The following is a 27044-nucleotide window of genomic DNA, read 5'->3' as shown; positions in this document are numbered from 1 at the left end:
AGGAAATGCAGGTAAACAATAAGGGCAAGATCATAACGAGGAGCAGAAGATGGGAGAATGTGGCTGAAAAAAAGAATCAGCCACATTGGATCCTGTCTTGCTGCACTACTTACTACATGACCTCTGAACTCCCCACCTAGCCTATTGACCTTTACCCTCCCAAATGCCTGATGGTCAGCATGGGTCAAAGGCCAAATTTGCTCTGGGACTGCATGACTGATTCTTCACCACCCCCCATGGAGCTGATTTGTTCCAGATGTGTTCCAAGACACAAAAGACACAGTATATTTTCTCAGCTATCCCCTCTATAGTCCTTGAGTTATTTTTCTCCCAGATTAGAGATGGAGGAGTTTAAGGTGGGAGGTTATATGGGAGAAAGGGTTTGAGGGTCGGCACAACATTGTGGGCCGAAGGGCCTGTAATGTGCTGTACTGTTCTATGTTCTATGAGATAGAGGTGGAGATGGAGGTAGAGAGGGAGAGAGAGAAAGCGAGAGGTAGAAAGGGGGAGAAAGAGATGCAGAGAGTGAGAGAAAGAGAGGAGAGAGAGGGAGACAAAGAGACAGAGAGAGAGAGAGATAAACTAGATATCTCATATGCTAAAAGATGAACACTTGATCTCTCAATTTATGGTATCTTATTGGGGCTCCTGCATTTATTTGTCTATCTGAAATACACTTTCTCTGTAGTTATAACACAATATTCAGCATCTGTTTTCCTTTTAACCACCTCATTGTAATGGTGTATGGTACACTAAACAAAAGCTTTTCATAGAACATAGAACCGTACAGAAAATACAGGCCCTTCCGCCCACAGTGCTGTGCCAACCTTTTAACCTACTCCAAGGATAATCTAAACCTTCCCTCTAACAAAGTCTTCCATTTTCCTTTCCTCTATGTCCCAGGCTAAGAGTTTCTTAAGTCCCTGATGTATCTACCTCTACCACCACCCCTGGCAGTGTATCCCATGCACTTACCACTCTGTATAAAACCACTTACCTCTACCATCTCCTCTGTACTTTTTTTCAATCACCTTAAAACTTTGTTCAAAAGTTCAAAATTATCAAAATACATATATATCACCATACACAATCGTGAGATTCATTTTCTTGTGGGCATACTCAAAAAAACCATGATAGAATACTAACTACAATAGAATCATTATGGTTAAAATGACTTCAACTGCACCAACTTGAGGGTTCAACCAGTGTACAAAAGACAACCAATTGTGCAAATACACAAAGAAATAATAATAATAATAAATAAACAAACAAATATCAAGAACATGACATGAAGGATCTTTGAAAGTGAGTCCATGGGTGTGAGAATTTATGATGGTTCCTCCATGTTTTGACGATCAAAGCAGCTTCAAAAGCACTGAGCTCACCTGGAAGCTCTGTTGTCACCTATGTCACCTGATTTAACTTTATAAGAGGTGACAGCATTCAACCTCTGCCACAACTGTTGAGGATCATTCTTTGATTCAAGTTTAGTACAGAATTGCCACTTTGCCCATGAGTTGGCTTTCCTGAGATCATAACTGGACCTCTTGTAACCTTCTTGGTCAACAGACTTGATCTGGCCCTCAGCCGATTGAGGAACTCATGGTTCATCCAGGGCTTCTGAATGGGGAAGCCCTGAATGACTTAGTGGGACAAGCTCATCTACAGCTGTTTTAATAAAGTCCGTTACAACCCTGGTGTATTCATTCAGATCTCTAGTGTTTGAACACGGCCCAGTCCACTAACTCAGAGTAATCCTCAGAGTAATGCTCCTCTGCCTCCCACTACCATCTCTTTGTTGTCCTAATGTCCAGTGCTTTGCTCTATAGCCTCTGCCTGTATATAGGCAGGTAGGAGGAGGACAACCACGTGATCAAATTTACCAAAATACGGTTTGGGCATGGGCATTCCTTATCTTATCTTAGTGTAACAAAAATCCAGTGTGTTGGGACCTCTAGTTTAAAAGGTTATATTCTGGTGGCAGATACCCTCTTGTATCGGCCATTTCTGGCCAGGGAAAAGGTTTTTGGTTGTCCAACTTACGCCTCATCATTTTATACACCTCTATCAAGTTACCTCTCATCCTCCTTCCCACCATAGCAGAAAGCACTAGCTCATTCACTCTTTCCTCATAGGACATGCTCTCTAATCCAGGCAGCATCCTAGTAAAGCTCCTCTGCGTCCTCCCTAAAGCAGGGGGTCCCAAACTCAGTTCACGGTAGGATCCCAACCTGGTTAATGGTAGGGGTTCCAACAGTTCATGGTAGGGTACCCAACTTCAGTTAATGGTAGGTGTCCCACCTCAGTTCATGGTAAGGGTCTTAACCTAGTTAATGGTAGGGGGGGTTCCTAAACTCGGTAGGGGTACAAATTTCAGTTCATGGTAGGGGTTCGAACAGTTCATGATAGGGGTCCTGACCTTGGTTCATGGAAGGGGTCCTAACCTAGTTAATGGTAGAGTTCCAAACCGCAATTCATGGTAGGAGGTCCCAACCTGGTTAATGGTAGAAGTCCAAACCTCGGTTCATGGTGGGTGTCCATGGCATAAGAAAAGATTGGGAACACCTGCTCTAAACCTCTTTCCGATAAAGATAAGATCAGAACTGACCACAATATTCCCAAGTGCAATCTAACCAGAGTTTTTTAGAGCTGCAACAATAGCACAGGAAACACGGGCATTTCCTGCCAACTCCTGCCTGCCCCTTTGTGCACACTCAGCATTTCATTGGGCAGTGGGAAGTCAATGCCAATGGCGTGGAGTTAGAGAGACCACACAGAACTGGCCAGGCAACAAGGATGTACAAGGGTGAATTACCCCTCAGAGTAGGTGAGTGCTAGAAGAGGAGGTAACTGACAGAGAGCAATTAGCAAAGAATGGGATTGATGGTGTTGCTTTGCTGGGAGCCAGGATGAAATCAATGGGTGAAGAGATCTCCTTTGTGTTGTGTTATGGGAGGGGAGGATCGTGCTGGCCAGTCTTACACCTGCACAAAGTATCATTGACAGTATGAATGGTCAAGAGAGAAGGAAGGAGGAGGACATGGTCCTAACACCCAGTACACAGAATATGGATTATAACTGGTAGGGGTGGAATTATGGAAATGGACAAAAGGTCTGGCAGAGACTGGAGTTTAAGAAGCCTTTCTTTACTCAAAAGGTAGTGGTGGTGGGTGGGGCGGGGGAATGTATCTCACTGCCAAAGCACTGGAATCTCTCTCCACAGCTGATTGGTGTCCCCACAGGGACTGGGAAGTAAGAACAGTCTAACAAGCTCCATCAAGTACCCCCACCAATCCAGGCAGTACTCTCTTCTCATTGCCGCCACCATAAAGGAGGTACAGGACTGGTAGGTCCCACAACATCAGGTTCAGGAACAGTTAATACCTTTCCACCATCAGACTCCTTAACCAGCGGGGATAACTTCACTACTACTGTGAACTGATTCCACAACCCATGGACTCACTTTCAAGGACTCTGTGAATCATGTTCTCAGTATTATGTATGTATGTGGGTGATGGGGTGGAGGTACATCTCTACCAAAGGAAGTATAAGGTACTCCTTCCCCCCTCTAGACTGTAACCACTGAGGTTAGGCTAACTGGCCTATAATTTCCTTTCTTTTGCCTTCCTCCCTTCTTTAGGAGTGGAGTGACCTTTGCAATCTACCAGTCCTCCAGGACCATGCCAGGATCAAGGGTTTTTTTTAAAGATTATGACCAAAGAATCTGTTATCTCTTCAGCAACCTCTCTCAGGACTCTGGAATGTAGTCTATCTGGTCTAGGTGACTTACCCACCTTAATGCCTTTGAGTTTGCCCAGCACTTTTTCCTTTGTAATAGTAATGAAGGGAGTGAGTGAGTGTGTGTGTGTGTGTGTGTGTGTGTGTGTGTGTGTGTGTGTGTGTGTGTGTGTGTGTGTGTGTTGCCTTCTTTTGCACACTGGTTGTCAGTTTTTTGTGTAGATTTTCACTGACTATATTGTAGTTCTTTGTTTTAATGTGAATGACCGTAAGAAAATGTATCTCAAGGTGGTATATCATGACGTGTATGCACTTTGATAATAAATTTACTTTGAAATTTGATCATGATACAGCAGTGGTTTCTAGACTTTTTTTATGCCGTGGATTCCTATCATTAGCCAAGGGGTCAGTGGACCCCAGGGTGGGAACCGCTGTGATACAGGAACAGCTTTGTCATCCACAACTCTAACCTTGCCTCAGTATTGGAACACTATGACCACTCATGAATTTATTTTCAATTGTATGTTTGTGTTCTCCCCCACCCCCACACTGTGGTCTTGGCTTTGCACAAACTTTTTATTCACTTCATGGAATAATTTATATTCTCTGTATTGTCTGTACCTACATGTCCGTGATGCTGCTAAAAACAAGTTTCTCACTGTTCTGGTGCTAATGACAATATCCTTGGCTTAACTCCTCTGCAACAAATTTCTGTGAATTGACAATGAGTTCATCCGACTCCCCAGAGGAAGGGGTGATGTGATGATGCAGACTGACCTAGCTGTTTTCGATGTCTGCATTATTAATTCACCAGAGCGGCTATAAAGTCCAAGAGAAGCTGAGGATCAACGTGTGAGCAAGGTCTTGAGTCAGGGCCTGGTAAGTGAGCAGGTCCCCAGGACTGAGAGTGGAAAGCAAACAAGATGTGACTCTATCCCACTGGGTACACTCTGATGAACAGCCAGCAGGCAAGAAGAATTTCCAAGTGAAATTAGAAAAGCAATATTCCTGGATCTATCTGAAGGTCCTACTGCTCTATTTCCATGGCAACCGTCGGCTCCACAGCTCCTGATAAACATTTCTTGCTGCTCTGACCTCCCACAGATAACAACATCACTCACAATCTCCATCACGTCTCATCTATGCAGCTCTGTCACCTCAATCCTGTCACTATTTGCCATTCCCAGTTGAACCCCTTCATGGCCAAAACTCCCTCCTCCATCCAACCCCTCCCCTCCGGCCTGTCCCTCATCTGGGCCAGAACTCTGCCAGATCACCATCAGTAAATTGACCATCACCCAGAATTTCATCACCACTGGAAGCACAAAAACTCTCAATGATATGGTTTCACATGAGGGTCCAGAAGAGATTCACAATAATAATCCCGGGATTGAGGAGTTCCACGTATGACGAGAGCATTCAATGTCTCTAGTTCTGCATTCAGTCAAGTTTGGAACCATAAGGGCAAATCTGAAACCAACTACTACTAATCAGTACTAACTACTGAAACACCTGGATGGAGTGGATGTAGAGGGGATGGTTCCATTAGTAAAGTCAAGATCTGAGGGTGCAGTCTCAGAACAAAAGGGCGTCCTTTTAAAAGGGAGATGAGGAGAAATTTCTTTAGCTGGGTTGTAGTGAATCTATGGAATTTGTTGCTGCAGAAGTCAGCCGAGGCCAACTAGATGTCTTTAAGGCAAGATTTGACAGGTTCTTGATTAGTAAGGTGATAAGGGTCAGAGGGAAAAGGTCATGTTGAAGCTGTATAAAAACTTTAGTCACAGCATACTTGGGTATTGTGTGCATTTCTAGCCAAACCATACTTGGGTATTGTGTGCATTTCTAGCCGTACCATTACACAAATTATGTGGAGAACCACGGTCAATAGACAAGTGCACAGATATTTCAGGGCCTCGTTCTCTGACTGGTAACTAATGGGCCAATGAAATACAAGCAATGTGTTCCAGATGGACCCTGGACATTCCCCCCTTCCCCTCCCTGTCAGTTTGTACTCCTTCCCCTCCCTCCACCTTCTTACTCCGGCTTCTTCCCCTTCCTTTCCAGCCCTGAAGAAGGGCCTCAGTCTGAAACGTTGCCTGTTTTATTTATTTCCACTTACGCTGCCTGACCTGCTGAGCTCCCCCAGCATTTTGTGTGTGTTGCTCAAGATTTCCAGCTTCTGCAGAATCTTGTGTGGTACAGGGCAATTATTCCTGTCCACTTTCAATTGATGCCCTGATCGGCGGACAATAGCATATGGGGAGATAGCCTACTCCGACCACTGCTACTCTCCTGTCTGTAATGCTTACAAAGTGCTCCTCCATCGACCGCTTGGGAAGTCTGATCACTCCTTCATCCTGCTTCTGCCTGTGAACAGCCATAGTTAAAACCATCCACTATTGGTCCAACCAATCACTCTCCAGGCTACAGGACTGCTTTGATGATGTCAACTGGAATGTGTTTTGTGATGTAGATGTCTCCGAATTTACGAAAGAGGTCACGAGCTTCATCTGGAAGTGCCTTAAGGACGTTGTCCCCCAAAAATTGGTCAGGGTCTATCCAACCCTGGGTCAACAGTTCTGTGTGCGCTGCACTCACCGCGCGAGACAGAGCTTATGTTGCCGGTAACCAACAGGAATCCAAGAAATACAGCTACGATGTGCACAAGGAACTCAGGGCAGCGAAACAACAATACAGGGACAAGATCCATACACAACTCTCCGGCAAAAACACACGCAGCTTATGGCTCACCATCACAGACTTCTGCCAACATCTGTCCCTCTCCCAGATGAGCTATATCTATTTTACATTTATTTCAACATCGCCAGCACTGAGCCCCCAAGGAGAGCTGCTGAAGTGACCTGCACCTTGGTCATCTCTGAGGCTGAGGTATGCAGGTGTTTTAAACAAGTGAGCATTCACAAGGCTGCAGGATCTGACAGCATCCCAGGGCGGGTACTCAGGATGTGTGCAGCACAACTGGCTGACATGTTTGCAGACATTTTTAATCTTTCCCTTTCCCAGTGTAGAGTGCCCTCCTGCTTCAAAACATCCACCATTGTGTCTGTATCTAAAAAGACTAAGGTAACATGTCTGAAAGACTGGTGTCCTGTCGCACTTACTTCAATAATAAGCAAATGCTTTGAGAGGCTGGTCAAGTACTACATCTGCAGCATGCTACCACCCACACTGAAACCCTACAATTTGCCTACTGACACAACCGACTGACAGATGACCCAACAGCCACAGCTCTACACACCATCCTTACACATTTGGGGAAGAAGGATTTTTATGGGAGAATGCTGTTCTTGGACTGCAGTTCTACATTCAACATAATTCCCTCCAGGCTCACCAAGAAGCTCAGAGACCTTGGCCTTGACCCTGCCTTGTGCAGCTGGATCCTGGACTTCCTGTCAGATCGCTGGCAGGTGGTAAGAATGGGCTCCCTCACCTCCGCCCCTCTGACCCTCAACACCGGTGCCCCTCAGGGTTGTGTACTAAGTCCCTTCCTTTACTCTCTGTATACCCATGACTGTGTCGCCACCCAGAGCTCTAACCTGCTAATTAAAGTTGCAGATGATACTACATTGATTGGCCTTATCTCAAATAATAACAAGGCAGCCTACAGAGAAGTTATCACCTTGACACAGCGGTGTTAAGAAAACAACCTCTCCCTCAATGTCACAAAAACAAAGGAGCTGGTTGTGGACTACAGAAGGAACAGAGACAGGCTTACCTCTATTGACATAAATGGATCTGGGGTTGAGAGGGTAAACAGCTTCAAGTTCCTCAGCATACACATAACCGAGGGCCTCACGTGGTCTGTACATGCCGGCTGTGTGGTGAAAAAGGCAGAACAGTGCCTCTTTCTCCTTGGACAATTGAAGTAGTTTGGTATGGGCCCCCAAATCCTAAGAACTTTCTACAGGGGCACAATGAGAGCATCCTGACCAGCTGCATCACTATCTGGTATGGGAACTGTACTTCCCCAAATTGCAGGACTCTGCAGAGAGTTGAACAGACAGCCCAGCGCATTTGTGGATGTGAACTTCCCACTATTCAGGACATTTACAAAGACAGGTGTGTAAAAAGGGCCCGAAGGATCATTGGAGAGCTGAGTCACCCCAACCACAAACTGTTCCAGCTGCTACCATCCAGGAAACAGAACCACACAATAAAAGCCAGGACCAACAGGCTGCAGGACAGCTTCTTCCACCAGGCTATCAGACTGCTTAATTCATGCTAACACAATTGTATTTCTAAGTTATATCGACTATTCGTTTTTACTCATGTACATGAAGGATTTAAGAAATAAAGTCAACTCAATTCAAACACACTTGCATAGTCATTCCAAAGAGCAAAATGGTAATGCTTTACAGAATCAGTAACCCGGATTCAATTCCCACTGCTGTCTGTAAGGAGTTTGTAGGTTCTCCCCATGACCTTGTGGGTTTCCTCTGGATGCTCCAGTTTCCTCCCCCAGTCCAAAGGCATAGTGGTTGGTAGGTTAATTGGTTGTTGTAAATTGTCTCGTGATTAGGCTATGATTAAATCGGGAGTTGGTGGGCAGCGTAGCTCAAAGAGCCAGTAAAGGCCAACTCTACACTCTACCTCAATAGAAACATAGAAAACGTACAGTACAATACAGGCCTTCCACCCACAAAGCTGTGCTGAACATGTGCCTACCTTAGAACTACCTAGGCTTTACCTGTAGTCCTCTATTTTTCTGAGCTCCATGTAGCCATCTAGCAGTCTCTTCAAAGACCCTATCGTATCCGCCTCCACCACCGTTGCCAGCAACCCATTCCACGCACTCACCACTCTCTGCATAAAGAACTTACTCCTGACATCTCCTCTGTACCTACTTCCAAGCACCTTAAACCTGTGTCCCCTTGTGGCAACCATCTCAGCCCTGGGAAAATGCCTCTGACTATCCCCATGATCAATGCCTCTCATCATCTTATACACCTCTATCATGTCACTTCTCATCTTCCGTTGCTCCAAAGAGAAAAGGCCGAGTTCACTCAACCTGTTTTCATAAGGCATACTCTCCAATCCAGGAACATCCTTGTAAATCTCCTCTGCACCCTTTCCATGGTTAATAATTAAACATAAATAAATAAAAAGAACTGTTCCAACTTTCTCACCGACAGCCCCACTGTTGCGCACCAGTGGAGGCAGAGTAACACCTTCCTGCAGACTGCCACTTTGATTAACAAGTGGGTGCGAGACACTTGTTAAATATTTTAACACAGCAAACTCACTGAAAGTAGAGCTACCAGAAGTCTAAGGGCAGGGTTCACGGAATACTGTAAAGACGTGGGCACCAGGCACCTTTGGTGTTGTGAACATGGGCAGGTCTGAGCTGGCTATCTGCCAACACAGCCCAAACTGGGGAGAATCCAGACAAAATGTTCAGAAGCGATGCCTTTTGTGGTGCTCCAACTGCACCGTCTGGGACCAGGGGTTCCCCCATTAACTGAGGGGTCTGTGGACCACAGGTTGGGAACCTGAGGACCTAATTGGCAGAGGAACAGCAACTTCAAACAGAACCTTCAAAGTAACGTTGGCAATTCGATACCTTAGTGCCACACTATTTGCAAGTTCAAAGGTGAACAGGAAACATGGACATGCCCTGAGCTTACTAATCAGTGTCAAGATTGAGCTTTTCTCCTTGGAGTGAAGGAGGATGAGAGGCAACTTGATAGATGTGTAGAGCATTATAAAAGGCATAGACAGAGTGGACAGCCTGCATCCGTTTCCCCGAGGTAGCAATGGCTAATATCAGAAGACATCCTTTTATGATGAGTGGAGAAATGTTTAGAGGAGATATCAGAGAGAAGTTTTTTATTAAACAGAGAGTGGTGAGTGCATGGAATACATGTCCAGGGGTGATGGTAGAGACAGATACACTACAGACATTTAAGAGACTGTTAAATAGGCTCATGAATGAAAGGAATATGGAGGGTTATGGGCTGTATAGTGGGAGGGGAGGATTTAGAAAGAAAGAAAGAATGGACATTAACTTTATTTGTCATGAGGATTTGCTGGGGTTAGCCCGCAAGTGTCACATTTCCTGTGCCACTGTAGCATGTCCATGACTTACTAACATCAACCCGTACGTCCTTGCAATGTGCAAGGAAAGCAGAGCACCTGAAGAAAACCCATGGATTAATGGGGAGAACATTAATCCTTAGACAGCGGCAGGAATTGAACCTGGATTGTGATCTCTGGCGCTGTAAAACATGGTGCCAACTGCTACACTACTGTGCTATACAGGCTCCAGATTGATCCTGAATTAGGGTTAAGTCAGCACAACATTGTGCACCAAAGGACCCTTACTCTACTGTTCTATGTTCTACTCTGAGTCACTTTGTTTGACTACCCTTGTAGGTCGGTAGGATCTATCGGCCGACAAAAGTTTGGTTCAAGGGATGACTTACAGTAGGTCACAGCGAGGTAGCTGCTCTGCTACTTACGAAACCCTGAGCCCGAATTAGCTCGTCTGCGAATATTTTAGCACCGGGTTCCCCACGAGCATTCGGTGTGGTAAGCAGGTTTAGAGGTGGCGCCCAACTGTCCGCATTCCAGGCCAGTAGCAACGGCACTTCTCGCCGGCCGCATGAGGCAGCTGGTTACCCCAGGCCAACCAGTGATCCCTGACGCGAGGGTATCACTACGTTTAGGTGACTGATGACCTCACGTGCATTCAAGTTCAACAGTGGGTGTGACAGGGAATGAGGAAAGGTCCAGCTGACTCATATCGTTTCATATCACCAAATCATATCGTTTCCTTGGGGCCCTGTGGGGACCACTGATGTAAATGGTAAACAGCTGCAGGCCCAGCACCGACCCCTGCAGCACCCCACTCACCACTGACTGACAACCGGAGAAACACCCATTTATACCAACTCTCTGCCTTCTATTGGTTAACCAATCCACTATCCAAGCCAATACACTTCCTCCGACTCCATGCATCCGTATCTTATTTATAAATCTCCTGTGCGGCACCTTATCGAACACCTTCTAGAAATCCAAGTATATGACATCCACTTGTTCCCCTCTACCCACTGCACTCATTATGTCCTCAAAGAACTCCAGTAAGTCTGCTCTTTCTGAATCCATGCTGAGTCTGTCTAATGGAACCACTCCTTTCTAAATGTTTCCTCATGCTCTGGAAGATGAACACGTGGCTGAAGAACTGGTGTAGGGGACAAGGTTTCAGATTTCAGCATCATTGGGACCTCTTTTGGAGCAGGTGGGACCTGTACAAGAGAGATGGGTTACACCTGAACTACAGGGGACCAATATCCTTGCAGCGAATTCTGTTAGTGCTAATGGGGGGGGGGGGGGGGGGGTTAAACTAAATTTGCAGGGGGATGGGAACCACAGTGCCAGAGTAGATAGTGGAGCGGGGGTGAAAATAAATGATGTTAAAGTTTCATGCAAAGTCACAAGTAGAAGGGTTTTGTGTGGTGGTAATAATCTTCTGAAGCACATCTATTTCAGCGAGGAGTATTGTGGGGAAGGCTGACGAGCTGAGGGCGTGGATTGACACGTGGAATTATGACATTGTAGCCATTAGTGAAACTTGGCTACAGGAGGGGCAGGACTGGCAGCTTAATGTTCCAGGGTTCCGATGTTTCAGACGTGATGGAGGCAGAGGGATGAAGGGTGGTGGGGTGGGGGGGGGGGGTGGCATTGCTAGTCAGGGAAAATGTTACTGCAGTGCTCAGGCAGGACAGATAAGAGGGCTTGTCTACCGAGGCCATATGGGTGGAGCTGAGAAACAGGAAAGCTATGACCACATTAATGGGGTTGTATTATAGACCACCCAAGTCAGCAAGAATTGGAGGAGCAAATCCGCAGAGAGATAGCAGACAACTGCAGGAGACATAAAGTTGTAATAGTAGGGGATTTTAATTTTCCACATGTTGATTGGGACTCCCATACTGTTAAAGGTCTAGACGGGTTAGAGTTTGTAAAATGTGTTCAGGAAATTTTTCTAAATCGATATATAGAGGTACTGACTAGAGAGGATGCAACATTAGATCTCCCATTAGGAAATGAGTTAGGACAGGTGACAGAAGTGTGTGTACGGGAACACTGGTTCCAGTGATCATAAAACCATTAGTTTCAACTTGTTCATGGATAAAGATAGATCTGGTCCTCGGGTTGAGGTTCTAAACTGGAAAAAGGCCAAATTTGAAGAAATGATAAAGTATCTACAAACCCCATTTCCAGAAAAGTTGGGATATTTTCCAAAATGCAATAAAAACAAAAATTTGTGATTTGTTAATTCACGTGAACCTTTATTTAACTGACAAAAGTACAAAGAAAAGATTTTCAATAGTTTTACTGACCAACTTAATTGTATTTTGTAAATATACACAATTTTAGAATTTGATGGCTGCAACACACTCAACAAAAGTTGGGACAGAGGCATGTTTACCATTGTGTTACATCACCTTTCCTTTTAATAACACTTTTTAATCGTTTTGGAACTGAGGATACTAATTGTAATAGATTTGCAATTGGAAATTTTGTCCATTCTTGCTTGGTATAAGACTTCAGCTGCTCAACAGTCCGTGGTTGCCGTTGTATGATTCTCCTCTTCATGATGCGCCATACATTTTCAATAGGAGATAGATCAGGACTGGCAGCAGGCCAGTCAAGCACACACACTCTGTGTCTACAAAGCCATGCTGTCGTAGCCCGTGCAGCATGTGGTCTGGCATTGTCCTGCTGAAATAAGCATGGACGTCCCGGGAAGAGACGTTGCTTTGATGGCAACATATGTCTCTCTAAAATCCTAATATATGCCTCAGAGTCAATGGTACCTTCACATAAATGCAACTCACCCATGCCGTGGGCACTGATGCACCCCCATGCCATCACAGATGCTGGCTTTTGCATCTTTCGCTGATAACAATCAGGATGGTCGTTTTCATCTTTGGCATGGAGAACTCGACGCCCGTTTTTTCCGAAAACTAGCTGAAATGTGGACTCATCTGACCACAGCACATGGTTCCAGTCTTTCGGTGCATCTGAGATGAGCTCAGGCCCAGAGGACTCACCAGCGTTTCTGCATAGAGTTGATGTATGGCTTCCTCCTTGAGTAATGCAGTTTCAAGTTGCATTTCTGGATGCAGCGACAGACTGTGTTAAGTGACAATGGTTTTCCGAAGTACTCCCGAGCCCAGCTGGCTATAATTGTCACAGTAGCATGATGGTTTCTTAGGCAGTGCTGCCTGAGGGCTCGAAGATCACGCGCATTCAACAGTGGTTTCTGACCTTGCCCTTTATGCACTGAGATGTCGCTGAATTCTCTGAATCTTTTCACAATATTATGTACTGTAGATGTTGAAAGACCTAAATTCTCTGCAATCTTGCATTGGGAAATGTTCCTTTTGAACTGACTAACAATTCTCTGACGAATTTTGGCACAAAGGGGTGAGCCACAACCCATCCTTGCTTTCAAAGACTGAGCCTTTGATGGACGCTACTGTTATACCCAGTCATGATACCTCACCTGCTACCAATTAGCCTGCTTAATGTGGAGTCTTCCAAACCGGTGTTACTTGAATATTCTGTGCACTTTTCAATCTTACTTTAACTCTGTCCCAACTTTTGTTGAGTGTGCTGCAGCCATCAAATTCTAAATTTGTGTATATTTACAAAATACAATTAAGTTGGTCAATAAAACTATTGAAAGTCTTTTCTTTGTACTTTTGTCAGTCAAATAAAGGTTCGCGTGAATTAACATATCACAGATTTTTGTTTTTATTGCATTTTGGAAAATATCCCAACTTTTCTGGAAATGGAGTTTGTAAAAAGCATGGATTGAGACAGGTTGTTCTCTGGCAAGGATGTGATTAGTAAGTGGGAGGCCTTCAAAGGAGAAATTTTGAGAGTGCAAAATTGGTATGTTCCTATCAGGATAAAAGGCAAAGTGAATAAGAATAAGGAACCTTGGTTCTCTAGGGATATTGGAACTCTGATAAAGAAGAAGAGAGTGATGTATGACATGTATAGGAAACAGGGAGCAAATAAAGTACTTGAGGAGTATAAAAAGTGCAAAAAAAAATACTTAAGAAAGAAATCAGGAGGGCTAAAAGAAGACAAGAGGTAGCTTTGGCGGTCAAGGGGAAGGATAATCCAAAGAGCTTCTATAGGCATATAAAGACCAAAAGGATAGTAAGGGATAAAATTGGTCCTCTTGAAGATCAGTGGTCAGCTATGTATGGAACCAAAAGAAATGGGAGAGATATTAAATGGGTTTTTTTGTGTCTGTATTAAGGAAACTGGCATGGAGTCAATGGAAAAAAGGCAAACAAGTAGTGAGGTCATGGAACCTATATCGATTGAAGAGGAGGAGATGCTTGCTATCTTGAGGTAAATCAAAGTAGATAAATCCCCAGGACCTGACAGGGCATTCCTTTGGACCTTGAAGGAGAGTAGTGTTGAAATTACAGGGGCTCTGGCAGATATATTTAAAATGTCAGTATCTACGGGTGAGGTGCCGGAGGATTGGAGGATAGCTATGTTGTTCTGTTGTTTAAAAAAGGCTCTAAAAGTAATCCAGGAAATTATAGGCTGGTAAATTTGATGTCAGTAGTAGGTAGATTATTGGAAGGAGTACTAAGAGATAGGATCTACAAGTATTTAGATAGACAGAGACTCATTAGGGAGAGTCAACACGGCTTTGTGTGTGGTAGTTCATGTTTAACAAATCTATTAAAGTTTTTCAAGGAGGTTACAAGGAAAGTGGATGACGGGAAGGCAATGAATGTTGTCTACATGGACCTCAGTAAGGCCTTTGACAAGGTCCCACATGGGAGGTTAGTTAGGAAGATACAGGTGCTTGGTATACATGGTGAGGTGGTAAATTGGATTAGACATTGGCTCAATGGGAGAAGTCAGACTGGTAGTGGAGGATAGCTTCTTGAGTGGAGGCCTGTGACTAGTGGTGTGCCACAGGGATCAGTGCTGGGTCTATTGTTATTTGTCATCTATATCAATGATCTGGATGATAATGTGGTAAATTGGATCAGCAAATTTGCTGATGATACAAAGATTGGAGGTATAGTGGACAGGAAGGAAGGTTTTCAAAGCTTGCAGAGGGATTTGGACGAGTTGAAAAAATGGGCCAAAAAATGGCAGATGGAGTTTAACACAGACAAGTGTGAAGTATTGCACTTTGGAAGGACAAACCAAGGTAGAACATACAAGGTAAATGGTAGGGCACTGAGGAGTGCAGTAGAACAGAAGGATCTGGGAATACAGATACAAAATTCCCTAAAAGTGTTGTCACAGGTAGATAGGGTAGTAAAGAGAGCTTTTGGTACATTGGCCTTTATAAATCAAAGTACTGGGTAATAAGAGTTGGAATGTTATGGTGAGGTTGTATAAGGCAGTAGTGAACCCAAATTTGGAGTTTTGCGTGCAGTTTTGGTCACCGAATTACAGGAAGGATATTAATAAGGTTGAAAGAGTGTAGAGAAGGTTTACAAGGATGTTTCCGGAACTTGAGAAACTGAGTTACCGAGAAAGGTTGAATAGGTTAGGAATTTATTCCCTGGAGCATAGAAGAATGAGGGGAGATTTGATAAGAGGTATAAAAAATTATGATGGTTATAGATAGAGTGAATGCAAGCAGGCTTTTTCCACTAAGGTCAGGGGAGAAAAAAAAACAGAAGACATGGGTTAAGGGTGAAGGGGGAAAAGTTTAAAGGGAACATTGGGGGGGGGCTTCTTCACACAGGGAGTGGTGGGAGTGTGGAATGAGCTGCCAGATGAAGTGGTAAATGTGGGCTCACTTTTAACATTTAAGAAAAACTTGGACAGGTACATGGATGAGAAGTGTATGGAGGGATATGGTCCAGGTGCAGGTCAGTGGGACTAGGCAGAAAAATGGTTCGGCACAGCCAAGAAGGGCCAAAAGGCCTGTTTCAGTGCTGTAATGTTCTATGGTTCCCTTTCCTTATTTCTTGTTTAGTTGTTCTTTATTGCTTTTTAAATTTTTCCCAATCCTCCAGTCTCCCACTGCTCTTTGTGACTTTGTACACACGAGCTTTTAACTTGATAGTATCTTTTATTTCCTTAGTAATCCAAGGCTGGCTCTCTCCACACTTACTGTCCCTACTTTTGACTGGAACATACTTTTGTTGGGCACTGTGAAAAATCTCTTTCAAGGTATTCCACTGTTCAACTGTCCCACCAAATAGCCTGCACTCCCAATCCACATTAGCCAACTCCTCCCTCATCCTGTTGTAGTCTCTCTTGTTCAAGCATAATACATCAGTTTTAGATCTAACTATTTCATCCTCCATCTGTATATGAAATTCAATCATACTATGATCACTCTTTCCAAGAGGATCCCTGACTACAAGATCGTTAATCTGACCTGTCTCATTGCACAGGACTAGATCTAAGGTAGTATTTTCCCTTGTAGGTTCACTAACATGCTGCTCAAGAAAGCCATCATGAATGCATTCTATGAAGTCCTGCTCAAGACTTTCTTGACCAACCTGATTCCACAACGTGGAAGTTAAAACCCCCCAAGACAACTGCCGTTCCTTTCTTACAAGCCTGAGTTATTTCTTGGTTAATCACCTCTGCCACTGCAATATTTTTATTAAGTGGCCTATAGACAACTCCCACCAGTGATTTTTTTTCTTTCCCTTTACTACTCTTAATTTCTACCCAGATGAACTCAACATTCAGCTCCATAGATCTTACATCATCTCTCACAATCGTCCGGATCTCATCCCTAATCAAGAGTGCCACTCCAACTCCTCTGCCCTCCTGCCTATCTTTCCGTATTACCTGATACCCTTGGACATTTAATTCCCAGTCATCTCCACCTTGCAACCAGGTTTCTGTAATGGCCACTAAATTATTTGCCTTGGTACTGATCTGTGCCGCAAGTTCACTAACCTTGTTTCTAGTACTACAGGCATTTAGATAAAGTGCCCTTATACTCATTGTCCTTTTAGAATCAAGTGACCAAAGCGATTTTTGCTTTTTACTTTTTACTTTTATGCACTCTACTCTTACTTTTTTCTTCACTAACTCTAGCTTTGGTCTCTGCATCACTTCCCACTTCTTTTCTGTGTGGGTTCCCATCCCCCTGCCATATTAGCTTAAAGCCTCCCCAGCAGCACTAGCAAACACTCTCCCTAGGACATTGATCCCGGCTCTGCCCAGATGGAGACCGTCCGGACGGTACTGGTCCCACCTCCCCCAGAAGCGGTTCCAATGCCCCAAGAATCTGAAACCCTCCCTTCTGCACCACTACTCAAGCCACATAATTCATTCTAGCTATCCTGCTACTCCAACTCTGGTGAGCACATGGCACCGGTAATAATCCTGAGATTATTACCTCTGAGGTCCTACTCTTCAATTTATCTCCTAGCTCCCTAAATTCAGCTTGTAGGACCTCATCCCGCTTTCTTCCTATATCATTAGTACCTACATGCACCACGACACCTGGCTGCTCACCCTCCCCTTTCAGAATGCCCTGCAGCCCCTCTGAGACATCTCTGACCCTTGCACCCGGGAGGCAACACGCCATACGGGAGTCCCATTTGTGGCCACAGAAGCTCCTCTTTATTCCCCTTACCATGGAATCCCCTACCACCACAGCCCTGCCACTCTTTTTCTTGCCCTCCTGCGTAGCAGAGCCACCCACAGTGCCACGATCCTGGCTACTGCTGCCTTCACCTGATCAGCCATCTCCAACAGACTCCAAAGCGGTCTATCTGTTTTGGAGGGAGACAGCTGCAGGAGACTCCTGTACTACCTTCCTGTTGGTCACCCATTCCCTACCTTTCCTTAAACTGCTGTGTGACCAGCTCCCTACATGTGCTATCCACAACAGTCTCCACATCTCGGGTGCTCCTAGGTGAATCTGTGCACAGCTCCAGTGCCGCCATGCAGCTGGACACTTCCTGCACACATAGCCTTCCTGAGTTCCCACGTCACAGGAGAAGCATGGCACAGGTCTGAGCTCACCTGCCATGTCAGAGTAACGGATGTTAGCGGAAGAGGACCACGAGAGAAGGGAAGAGCCCACTGGGGAAGTCGAAGGCTGTCATCTGGGAGTCTCTGCAAATCAGTTCTTCATCTTGACCCTTCTTCACCAAAGCCCCGTTTGAGCCAAAGCCCTCTCGCTCTGCTACCCTCTCACTCCGCTGCCCGCTGTATATGGCGGTCTTCTTTTTAAACTCTTCCCGCTCTCTACTGGCTGACGTCATGTACCTGTGCAGTCTTGCCTCTCTTTACCCCGAGTAGTGAAATGCCTTCACTACTTTCTGGCTAAAATAATTTCTCTATGTCTCTGTTCTAAAGGGCCACCCCTCAGTTTTGAGGCTGTGCCCTCTAGCTCTAGATATCCTCACCACAGGAAACATCCTCTCTACATTCAACTTATCCAGACCTTTCAAAATTTGGTAGGGTTCAATGAGATTCCCCCCACATCCTTCTAAATTCCAGTGAGTACAGGCCTAAAGCTACAAAACACACCTCATATGTTAACCCCATTCATTCTCGGAATCATCCTCATGAACCTCCCCTCAACTCTCTCCAATGACAACACATCCTTTCTGAGATATGGGGCCCAAAACTGTTGACGATTTTTAGATTAGATTATGAGGACACTCAGTCCTCGTTTATTGTAATTTAGAAATGCATGCATGCATTAAGAAATGACACAATGTTCCTCCGGAGTGATATCACAAAATAAAAAAAGAACAAAGACTCACACTGACAAAACCACATAATTATAGCATATAGTTACAGCAGTGCAAAACAATACCGTAATTCGATAGACGCAGACCATGGACGCGGATTAAAAAGCCTCGTCCCGATCGACTCCAATCGTCCCGATATCAGGCAGCAAACGGGAGAACTCTCCCTGCCATAAACTTCCAGGCACTGACAATGCCTTGGAAGCACCGAACGACAGCAGACTCTGAGTCCGTCCAAAAACTTTGAGCATCCAACCAGCCCCTCCGATACAACCTCCCAAGCACCATCCTCTGCTGAGCGCCTTCAACCTCGTCCCGGCCACCGAAACAAGCAAAGCCGAGGTCTTGGAGGCCTTCTCCTCCGGAGATTCCGGACCGCACAGTAGCAGCGGCAGCGAAGCGGGCATTTCAGAAGTTTCTCCAGATGTTCCTCCACGCTCTCACGTCTGCCTCCATCAAATCAGGATTGTGCACGGATCCCTACTGAACATGTGACGAATATCCATTCTCCAGAGAGGCCGCGCGCAATACGTCACGCCACCATCTTCTCCTCCTCACCTGATTAGTGTCTTTTTATATTCTATTCCCCTTGAAATTAATGCCAACATTGCAGTTGCCTTCTTTACCACAAACTCAGCTTGTGTTCTCCCCACACTTTCATCAACCCCAGGTTGACCTACACACTGGGAGAATTTACATTGACCTGTTAACCTACTAAGCTGGCCTGCACATCTCTAGAATGTGGGAGGAAACCGGAAACGTGTGTGGTCACAGGGAGAACGTGCAAACTCCGCAGAGTGAGCACCATAACCTGTGTCCCCAGTGCTGTGAGGTGGGCAGATCTACCAGCTGCACCACAACACAGTCCTCAGATCCTCCAGGAAAAAAGACCAAGCAAGTTACCCTAAACGCTGAGGCACTGCCTCGGACTAAGTGGGGAGGTATCTCCATTTGGCATGAAGGGAAAGGCAGAGGCTCATAGTAGGTGTTTTGGATTAGTGTATAGAGTTGTTATTTTTCTTTCTAGTATAACTTTCCTATGTTTGCTTATATTTTTATTTAATCACCTACTGTGTAGACATGTGATTGCACAGTCAATTTTCCAGCAATTACAGTGCAATTGCTTCTGTAATTTGCTAGAATCTCCTTAGTTTTCAGTAGCAGATGTCACACCACTTGAACCTAGCTGTTTTATAGTTTATCACTGGAGTGTTAAGAGTCACAGCACAGAAACAGGCCCATTGACCCATCTAGTCTGTGCTGGACCATTTAAACTGCCAAGTCCCACCATCTGCTCTGGGACCACAGCCCTATCATCCATGTACCTATCCAAACTTCTCTAAAAGACTGAAATCGAGCTCACATGCACCATTTGTGCTGTTGTTACGTCTAGTTTGAGCACGACAAAATCACAGCTGCTTTTTTCCTTTCTCCTTTCTTTGTTCTCTCGGCTCCTCGTTCTTTGTTCTTCTAACACTAAATAAAACGGCCACAAGCAACAAGTTTTATTCCTCATTCTCGACTTCAGAAGAACATTTGGATCACAAAAACATTAAGATCCACAGTAACACACATAAAAGGCTGGAGGAACTCAACAGGACTGAAATGCTTCAGCATGTCAGCCCGAAATGTTTATTCATTTCCACGGATGCTTGCCTGACCTGCTGAGTTCCTCCTACATTCTGTGGGTGTATCTTTGGACTTCCAGCATCTGCAGAATCTCCTGTGTTTATTCTTTGGAGCTCCATCGCCTTCGAGAGTTACCAGGCTCCTCCTTCAGCTGCCAATAAGATTCAGATTCAGACGAGTTTCTTGTCACACACGCCAAGGTGCAAAGAAATCCCTTGTTCGTGTGAAGCTCGCAGAGGAAGCACTGTGCGTGGTAAAAATATAGTGATGAGCACAGAACGGCAGACTGACGTAAAGCTTGTGCTGCACTCTGAGGTGGTGCCAAACAAAATGCTGAAGTGACAATAATGGAATAACTGAGACAGGGAGAGTTTTGAGTTTGAGAATGTAGCTGGGATGGAAATGTCAAGTAGCTGATAGTTCAGAGGACTGAGAGCACTGGGGAAGAGGTTGTTCTTGAGCCTGGATATCCAGGCTTTCAAACTCTTACATTTTCTCCCAGATGGTAGAAGAAAGCAAAGGAATGGCCAGGGTGGCAGGCGTCCCTGACGATCTGTCAGCCTTCCTGATGTAATGCATTATGAACATGGACTTGATGGAGAGAATTTACAAGCCTAGGATGTACTGGACAGTGTTAACCACGCTCTGCAGGTTTCACCAGTCCAGGCATGAACAATTGGGAGAGGGAGATACAACTCCAGAAATGCACAGCCCAGCACACCATGAAGACCAGTGATTCCTCTGGTTAACGACTGGTTTGCGGCCCGAGGATGAAGACTCGTGATCCCCCCGGTCAGTGAGTCCCAGGGTCGGAGGTCTGTGCAAGCCTTGAGGTTGAAGTTCAACGTCCCATGATTAGCAGTTGGCCTCATGATAACATCTGGTCCTGAAACAGGTAAAAATACCAGGAAGAACTGCTGGCCCACAAACCACAGCAGTTCAAGGTGGCATTGCAAGGCACCCATTCAAACGCAGTCAGAGATGGGCAATTACTCAGCAAGTCCCACAACTTATACATTATTACAAATGGAAGCCATCATTGTGGGAAAGTGGGAAGGATGTCAATGTCACTGTGATTAAAAATGAGGAGCCCCAAAGTGGAGGGGGGGCTAAGATCTTGGTGAGTGGTAAATGCAATAGGACTGACCAGCATACAAGGGAGCAGGACTTGGAGGGAAGCGAATAAATAGATCCACTGTACAGGAGAGGTTGGGATCAGTTGTAGGTATCCCTTTCTCATAGAACACCATGGTTTTCACACTAGGAGCTCTTCTGTGGGCAATACCATTGCTGTAGAAACATGCCCCGGAGAGGGAGGGGGAGAGAGGAAGAAAGAAAAAGAGTAATTATAAACACAAGAGATTCTGCAAATGTTGGAAATCCAGAGTAACTGGAGGAACTCAACAGGCCAGGCAGCATCTATGGAGGGAATAAAGAGTTGACATTTCAGGTTGAGACCCTACATCAGGATTTACATTCAGTAATTCTTCATCAGTAATTTTAAGTCCTTTTCTCTCTCTTCGTGCCCTGTGTGGAAATTGCTAACATAAGTTCTCTTTTACAGGGAAGCTTCAATTGGAATATCAGTTTAAAACAGCTAATTTTCACCATTTAGACTGCTGAGTTACAAGTACGTAAGCTAGTCTGATTTGGTAATCAACCTTCTCTGCAGAGTCTTAAAGAACCGCCAGCCTGAAAGCAGCTGTACAGGCAGCCAGCGCAGCTGTCCTGATGTCTGTGAGAAACAGCACTTCTTTCAAGAATCCAACAGCACACAAATTCATATCTCCCACCAGGCCAGCAGTGTTACTGATAAACAGAGCTGAAAGAAAAGTTAATGTGCAGATGTGCAATCAATGAAGAACCCACATTACTGGCCTCTCCAATGTCCACAATCGCATTAATTCTACAGCAAATGGGGCCTCCCAGTCACTGTGATAAGCAGTCTGGTGAATGGGGCCAAATCCAATTAAAACTCACTCCGTACTGTGGCCTACACTGCCAGGCTGGTGGTAGTGGCAGGTCTTGGGACTCTTCATCCACTAACAGTAAGACCACTGTTCCTTTTCGATGGGTTCTCATTTCTCCCACCTCAGGCTGGGCTGCAGCCCTTCCTAATGGAGCTACCTCACACTGAATATCAGCAGGATACATCATCAGTCTGCTTTTACTTAGTCCATCACCTCTACTGAGGCATTGGCCACCAGAGTTCTTTGTCCTGGGCCAATAGTTGTTCGGCTCTCTGGTTTCTGCTTTCACCATATGACATCATACATCTTCTAGGCAAAGAGCCTGCTCTCCGAGGGATGAGGTCTTTGGAGCTCTTGGCGTTTCCATAGCCTAGGATTTTTACGGGATGGGGTTGCTAGCCCAATACCCAAACCTCCTCCTTTCTCAGCAGGGCTTGAGACCATCCATGGCAGAGTTTCATCGTCCGATCATCAGTCTCTCCTCTCCTAATAGCCACTTGACCTGAATCCACTAGTAGAGGCCTGACAGCCAATCTGCTTACTCTAGGTTACCATAGAAACCAAGCATCTCCAGATATCTGGTGTAACAAATACAAAAAGCTGGAGCAATTCAACATGTCGACTGTCTATTCCTCTCCACAGATGCTGCCTGACCAGCCGAGTTCCTCTAGCGTTTTATATTCATTGCGCTAGATTTCTAGCATCTGCAGAATCTCTTGTGTGGAGATATCTGGTGAGGACTTCTATTCTCACAGAGTGAAAATAAACACTTTCTAAAAAAGTCCCAGAGGTGTACACATCATTGGCATTTGGTTCCTATGCCAGAGATTTGAGAATAAGATTCTGAACTGATGCCAGCGCATCAGTTTTGCTACCAGCAAAGTTCTGTTTTTCTACTTGCACTGTCAGAGAGCAGGGGAATCCCAACACTAGCCACACCTTTTCCTGCCCTTCTGGGATGGAAGGCACCCCCCAAATACTCTGCCCCCCATCACTAATACCCACTGTCCTTCTACAGACATCTTCACGTGCACTGCAGGAGAATTTCTATGCCTGATTTTTTACCTTGTCCTTCCCACCCAAATCCCTCTTTCACCAAGGAAAGCAGTGATCTTCCTGCAATTCTTCCAGTTTCCTTTACAGTCTTCCAGGCACCCACTGTGGCTTCAGATTCATAGTCACACACCAGGAATACAAGCCCTTCGGCCCAACTTGCCCAGGCCTATCCACCCACATTTGGCCCACTGACCACTGCCCTCTAAACCTCTCCTATCCATGTACTTATCTAAACAGTTATTAAATTTTGTTAATGCGCCACATCAATTCCAAACATGCACCACACTTTGTGCAAAAAATCTGGTGCCTGGTGTGTGGTAAACCATGTATATCTGTCTGGACTCACCCCTCTGCTGACTGCTCCTGTGGCTCCTCCCACAGACCCCTGGATAAAGGTGATTGTGTCACTGCTCCTCCCTCAGTCCAGGGCAGTCACCTGGCATGGACGTACTCCATTTTACTGCTCTGTTTTACTGCTAATAAAAGCCTTTCAGTATTTACTCTAATTGATAGTGCATCATGGTGCCCTCAATCTCCTAGGTTTCAGGGAATACAATCCCAGTCCACACAAACTCTTCTTGTAACTCCGACCTCCAAATCGAGGCAACAGCCTGGGCAGATGAGGCAGCCATTCACTTCTCCTAGTCTTGTGGCCAGCATACACTGAAGTGCTCACGACGAGGCCTCCTCTACACTGGAGCAGCCAAATACAGAATGGATAATCATTCAGCCTGCAGGCGTGACTCTGAGTTTCTGATTCTTAGAACACAGAGCAGTACAGATCCGTTGGCTCAGGATGGTGTGCTGATCTTTTAACTGTCTCCAGTATCAATATAACCCTTCCTTCTCACATATCCCTCCATTTTTTTTACATCCACGTGCCTAGCAGCTTCTCTTAGAAGTCCCTATCTACCTCAACCACCACCCCAACTGCATTTTCCACACTCCACCAGCCTCTGTGTAAAATTATCAAACTCTGATAAGCCCTCCGATCAAACTCTGACATGCCATCCAATCAACTTAAAAGTATGTCCTCTCGTAAAAGCCAATGCCAGCCTGGGATAAAGGAATTGGCTATCTTCTCTATGCTTGTCATCTTATGACAAGCATCTGGTGCCCTTATGTCATCTGAAGACTCTTTCAAGTCTCCTCTCATCCTCCTTCAATCCAAAACAAGAAGTCCGAGCTCATAAGGCATACTCGCTGATCCAGACAGCGTCCTGGCAAATTCCCTCCGCAGCACCCTGGAAAATCCCCTCCGCAGCAAACTGGAAAATCCCCTCCGCAGCAAACTGGAAAATCTGCTCTGCACTCTCTCTAAAGCTTCTATATCCACAACCCTGCTAATTAAGTTTCCCATCGCACTCCCACCTTGACCTCTTTGGCTCTGATCTCCTGCATTCATTTTGACTCAATTTTCTGTTGGGTTTTGTACATTGACCTACCAGACATACTTTACAATCAACCACTAGCTGTGCAGACAACATAGCTTAACTTGATCATCCCTGCACTTACACTACCACAGTAAGACATTTGACCTTGCCCTATCACAGATATTCCCTTTGATCTACCCATCTCTACCTTCTCTGCTACCTAAATCTGACATGCCCCAGTTCTCATGGAACTGTTTTCTTTCCAGTTATTTCTTCAGCAGTTAAATGGGGCACGACTGCACAAGCGCGTAGAGATCAGCCAGTCAGAACAGCGGGAAGTTAAAGTGTTTAAAAGCCAGCAGAGTTGAAAAGGTGACAGTTATTTTTCAGCAGTTTGAACAGGGTATGACTGTGTAAGCACGTGGAGGTCGGCCAGTGAGAACAATGGAAGGAGCTTAAAAAGTAAGACAGACTTACAGAGCGGGAGTCGGAGGAGCGGGTGATGGAGCAAAGGGAGACAGTGTAGGAAGGATTTGGCTCAGTGGGGCTTCGGAGATAAAGGGTAGTTTATCTGTTTAAAATAAAGACAGCAAGTATGTGTGTGAGGCTGGTTTTCTGTGCTCGGTGTCAGATGTGGGAGGTCCTGAAAACTCATGGCCTCCCAGACAACCACATTTGCACCAGGTTCGTCGAGCTGCAGCTCCTTAGGGACCGCTTTAAGGAACTGGAACTGCAGCTCAATGATCTTCGTCTGGTCAGGGAGAGTGAGGAGGTGATAGAGAGGAGCTATAGGCAGGTAGTCACCCCAGGACCACAGGAGACAGAGAAGTGGGTAACAGTCAGGAGAGGGAAGGGTAAGAAGCAAGTACTAGAGAGTACCCCAGTGGCTGTCCCCCTTAACAATAACTACTCCTACTTGAGTACCATTGGTGGGGACGGCCTACCTGGGGGAAGCAACAGTGGCCATGCCTCTGGCACAGAGTCTGGCCCTGTGACTCAGACGGGTAGAGAAAGGAAGAGGATGGCAGCAGTTATAGGGGACTCTATAGTTAGGGGGTCAGATAGGTGATTCTGTGGACGCAAGAAAGGAACGCGGATGGTAGTTTGCCTCCCAAATGCCAGGGTCTGAGATGTTTCTGATTGTGTCCATGATATCTTGAAGTGGGAAGGTGAACAGCCAGAGGTCGTGGTACATATTGGTACCAACGACATAGGTAGAAAAAGAGAGGAGGTCCTGAAAACAGACCACAAGGAGTTAGGAAAGAAGTTGAAACACAAAAATACAACTGCAGATGCTGTGGATCAAAGAATACAAACACAACGCTGGAAGAACTCAGCAGGTCAGGCAGCATCTGTGAGAAAAGAGTAGCCGACGTTTCGGGCCAAGACCCTTCATCAGGAATGGGGGGGGGGGGGAAGAGAGGGCTGAAGCCCAGTAATAGTGATAGGGGAGGGGGTAGGGCCTAGAGGCGCCAGGTGGAAAACCAATCAGAGGAAAGATAAAGGGGAGGGGGAGGGGATAAACATGAAAGAACTGTAGAGATAAAGAAGCAGAAAGTTGAAAGGGGAGAGAGGCAAAGAGGGAGCTGGGATAGGGGGAGGGGGAGGGAATTACCGGAAATTGGAGAATTCAATGTTCATACCACCAGGCTGGAGGCTACCCAGATGGTAGATGAGGTGTTGCTCCTCCAGCCTGAGTTTAGCTTTATCGTGGCAGTAGAGGAGGCCATGTATGGACATATCTAGATGGGAATGAGAGGCAGAGTTGAAGTGGGTGGCAACCAGGAGGTCCTGTCTATTGTGATGGACTGAGCGGAGGTGCTCGATGAAGCAGTACCCGAATCTGCGTTGTGTCTCGCCGATGTAAAGGAGGCCACACCGAGAGCACCGGATGCAAGACGACTCCAGCAGACAAGCAGGTGAAGTGGTGCCTCACCTGGAAGAACTGTCTGGGGCCCGGAATGGTGGTAAGGGGGGGAGGTGTGGGGACAGGTGTAGCATTTGCGCTTGCAGGGATAAGTGCCAGGTGGGAGTTCTGTGGGGAGGGACGTGTGGACCAGGTAATCATGGAGGGAACGATCCCTGCGAAAAGCTGAGAGGGGTAGGGAGGGAAGGATGTGCTTGGTAGTGGAGTCCTGTTGAAGGTGGCGGAAGCTGCGGAGGATAATATGCTGGATCCGGAGACTGGTGGGGTGGTAGGTGAGGACAAGGGGAACCCTGTCCCTGTTGTAGTGACGGGAGGATGGGTTGAGGGCTGAAGTGCGGGAAGTGGAGGAGACGCGGGTGTGGACATCTTTGATGACGCCAGAAGGGAATCCACTATCCTGAAAGAAAGAGGACATTTGAGAAGTCCTGGAATGGAAAGCCTCATCCTGGGAGCAGATGTGGTGGAGACGGAGGAACTGGGAATAGGGAATGGCATTTTTGCATTGGGCAGGGTGGGAAGAGATATAGTCAAGATAGTTATGGGAGTCAGTGGGTTTGTAGAAGATGTCAGTGGATAGTCTGTCTCCAGAGATGGAGACCGA

General features: G+C 45.7%; 1 protein-coding gene across 1 annotated transcript in view; it reads right to left on the bottom strand.

Annotated features, from left to right (window-relative positions):
- The window catches only part of sgsm1a (small G protein signaling modulator 1a), a 149649-nt gene that overhangs the window by 79406 nt on the left and 43199 nt on the right, over positions 1-27044 (bottom strand). The gene's annotated exons all lie outside the window — the stretch shown is intronic.

The sequence above is a fragment of the Hypanus sabinus genome, chromosome 13, assembly GCF_030144855.1.
Source record: "Hypanus sabinus isolate sHypSab1 chromosome 13, sHypSab1.hap1, whole genome shotgun sequence".
Classification (NCBI taxonomy): Eukaryota; Metazoa; Chordata; class Chondrichthyes; order Myliobatiformes; family Dasyatidae; genus Hypanus; species Hypanus sabinus.
The sequence above is the reverse complement of the archived record's forward strand: the minus strand, read 5'-3'. Positions and strand labels throughout refer to the sequence as shown.